The sequence below is a fragment of the Quercus lobata genome, chromosome 10, assembly GCF_001633185.2.
Source record: "Quercus lobata isolate SW786 chromosome 10, ValleyOak3.0 Primary Assembly, whole genome shotgun sequence".
Lineage (NCBI taxonomy): Eukaryota > Viridiplantae > Streptophyta > Magnoliopsida > Fagales > Fagaceae > Quercus > Quercus lobata.
In genome coordinates this window covers 59259685-59263504 of record NC_044913.1, presented here as the reverse complement: position 1 = coordinate 59263504, position 3820 = coordinate 59259685, and the positions used below count along the sequence as shown (strand labels likewise).

At 34.0% G+C, this 3820-nt stretch overlaps 1 pseudogene; it reads left to right on the top strand.

Annotated features, from left to right (window-relative positions):
• Window positions 1-372: 372 nt before the first annotated feature.
• LOC115965845 lies at window positions 373-3595 on the top strand (annotated as a pseudogene).
• The last annotated feature ends 225 nt before the right edge of the window (window positions 3596-3820 follow it).

Below are 3820 nucleotides of genomic sequence, written 5' to 3'. Positions count from 1 at the left end.
TTTTTACATAAGTCCAGACACAATGAATTTATTGATGTACAATAAAATTGATATTAATGGTAGTTTCATGTAAAAGTGATGTTACACTAATCATAATCTATCACTTCAACATGTTGTAAAATTCATTAAGTTAGATGACCCTCCTACAATAAAGTTTTTGTGTGTACTAAGTACTAACAAATATAGAATAAGTAAAGCTTTTTGGGTGTGCTTTTACATAACAAGGCTAGTGAATGCACTCTATAGCAAGTTTCAACCTATGTGTGAGTTTCAGTTAGTTCAATTAGTAGTTTTTTAGTTGTGGAATAAGAGATATAAACTTTGAAATCCACGTACACCAAAAATCATCCTAAAAATAAAAAAGCAATCAATGTAAAGTGGATACTGACTGAAATTCTACAGTATCTATAATTAAAAACAAATTCCCACCTAGGCCCAATTAGTTGCATGGCTTCACTCAAACCCCAAAAAGGCAGAGTCTAAGGCCTAAGCTACAAGAACGACGTCATAGCTCTATTGCGACCCAATTAGTTCATTTTTCTCGTACAGCTCAAAAAAGAACTGTGCGTCTGTTCAGTCTCAAAGATCAAGCAAGTTAACCAAAAGGGTATGTTTATTGATCTTTGTCTCTTTCAATATTCTTGGTACTTTTTAGTATTTGGGTTTGTTTTTATTGTCAAATATGGATTTAGAGCATTGGTTTCATTACTGTTTTGGTCAGGGTTTTGAATTTTAATGAGCTGTTTGTATATGGGTACCTTGAGTCCTCTGAAGAAACACGAACATTTGTATTAGCATAAACCCATTAAGCATAGTTGTCTTATGAATGTGCTTGATTTTTGTTCTCTTTTTATTGTGGGTGATGTTGTTATGTGGATACAAAAAAAAAAAAAAAAATCCTTTTTAGGCAATTGCAAATATTGTTTATGGGTGTTTTTATTTTATTTTATTTTTTTTTGGATTTATAGGGTAAATTTGGGTTTGTCTTGTTTTCTTTAAATAAGATAGTGTTTGGATGCAAATTGAAGATAGAGAAATTGTATTATGATCAATGGGGTAATTTTTTAGAACCCTTTTGAGGCACATGTAGTATGGAATCACATTTTTGCCAAATATTTGGTTAGTTTCTTAATAGAAGGACATTAGAGTTCCTTGGCAGGTCCTGAGTTTAAGAGAGGAGAATAATAGAATATTACTCATCACACTCTATGTGGTGTAGGATTAATTATGCTACAATGTGCCTTATAATTTCGGAGAGTAGATTTATGTGGAAGTTCCGTGTACGACTTTTTTCTATTGCAGAGACAAACATGTATTTGAAGGTGATGCTGTTTGCAGCTTTATCAAGGCATGGACTTGAGGATTGTATTTATTTGAATACTCTGTAGTGTGAAAGATGTCCAATTTAGAACACCGGCATCTGTTAAAATCTTGCCATGCTTGTTTTGTGACTTTTGGGATCTTATATGTTTCATTGTTAAAACCTACCTTTTGAATCGGTCTCTAATTCTTTATAGTTTGTGACAGCCTATCAACTTCAATGTGGGATAGAATTCTTACTAGTTAGTACTGATATAAGTGCCTTTTAATTGATATTTGGTATTTTGCTATTCCTGAAACTAGACAAAGTATTAGTGTCTTACTATTCTTTCTGTTGTGAGACTTTTGTGCTTAGAAAATGAGTTTTGTAATTTCTTTTCATTGGCATACTGTATATTGGTATGCTCGGATGATGGTCTAGGTTTTGCATGCCTCTCTAAGAGAAGTTGTTTATTTGGAGTTTTAAAACTAAGTTGGAGTAAATTCTCTTAGTCTTGTTTGCTGACTAGTCCATTTATTTTAGCACATCATATTTTGTTAAACTTTTATGAGATAATATTGCTTAGACCAATTGGAGTTTATTTGTGAAGTTTATTAATAATTAGTTAATTTAACTTTTGCTATTTTATTGCCCTATCATCAGGGAGAGAAAGATCAGATTTTAGATAGGCAAAATGAGTGGAGGTGGAGAGAAAGGATCAGCAACTACAAAAACTCCTGGAGATTTCCTCAAATCAATTCGTGGATGACCTGTTGTTAAAGTAAACTCTGGAGTAGATTATTGAGGTCAGTCTCCCTATTTTTTTATTTGTGAAACATTGTTTCTAGTCTCTGTTTGTGTATGTGTGGCTAGTTCTTGATGGAAGCGTAATTTGTCTTGTATCAACATTCTTCTCATTGAGGGATTCTAGATTAACTCCAATTCAGGAAATCTCTTTTTTCTTTTTTTAAATATGGAATGGCCAGTTAATATTATATATTGTTCTCACCTTCTTTTCTTTGGAAAGAAATTGCTGCCTTTTTCTGAGTACTTCTTCTTAGGCATTGATTGGTATCTCCTTCATTTTGCAAGCTGTAATTATTTGAATTTTAATAGCTTTGAATGCATGATTGATTTTAAATTTATTGATTTCCCCACTATTGACACAATTACCATCTATCACATAGTTTACATATAGAGGAGGTATCCTTCCCTTATATATATTTCATAACTTGGTCCTTATTGTTTATCAGATATTCACAATATATTGATTATTGATTTTTTATTTTAGGTACATTATTTAAAGATTGTTTATCAAATATCCACAAATTTGTAAATGGAAATTTTTGGCTAGTCTTTTGGTATATTATGGTACCTGTCTTTAAGATCTCCATGGTAGGAAAATGAAATTGGGTTATCGGAAGGGGAAGAAAAGAGGAAAAAAAAAAAAAACCTACTAGGGGGGGTTGATGTAGGAGTATACATATCATGGATGATGATGACATGGCATATTGAAGTGGCACGAGGCGTAGGCTTGGCTTGTGATGTGACTGACAGTTGAAATTCAGCCCTTAGGCTTGGTTGGCCTTGTACCATGTCACTTACTCGTGCCTCATCACCTTGCCATGTCATCATCATCCATGTTATGTGATCTATTCTTGCGTCAAGGGGGAGGCTAGGCTTATACGGTGGTGATAAGTAATCGAATTTTATTTATTGATTTGTGTCTAACCCCACTTTTGCTTCTTAAAAAAAAAAAAATTGTGTCTAACAATAGAATATACCGCTAATGGGTCGAAGCAAACCTCTAGTGATGGTTGGTGTGCCCTACTTTGTTTAGTTCTACATGTGCTATGAAAAAAAGCACTCATAGGCTATTATAATGCCCTTTAATGTTCATGTGCAGACATTCTTGCATGTCTAGATGGGTATATGAATATAGCAATGGAGCAAATAGAAGAATACGTTAATGGGCAGTTGAAAAATAAGTATGGCGATGCCTTCATTCCCGGAAACAATGGTACTTTAAAGGATGACTTGTTATTTTACTATTATTATTCAACTTTTTTTCCCCCATATCAATGATTGGGTTATCACTTTCATGCAGTTCTCTACATTAGTACATCAAAGAGGACATTGGCAGATGGGGCTTAGTTTTGATGTTTATCAAGTAATATAGATCATTAGCAGTCATGAATTTTATATTTGTATTGTAATGTAGGATAATTTAAATTTTGGAAATGAGGATTAGAAAGAGCTACTCCAAATTGGAAAAATGAAACTTTTTTGTGATGGAATGAGCTGTTATATACTTATATGTTTGATTAGAAGAGTGATGAATGGTTGTCATTGCCTTAAGAATATAATTGATAATCATGATCATAATTAGGGCTGTTCACGGGTCGGGCCGGGTCGGTTTTGGACCCAGCTCGGACCCGACCCGTTGGCGTCGGGTGGAAGGCGGAGGGACTCGAAACCGACCGCCGGCGTCACTCGGTCGAGTCGGTTTTGGGTTCGAGT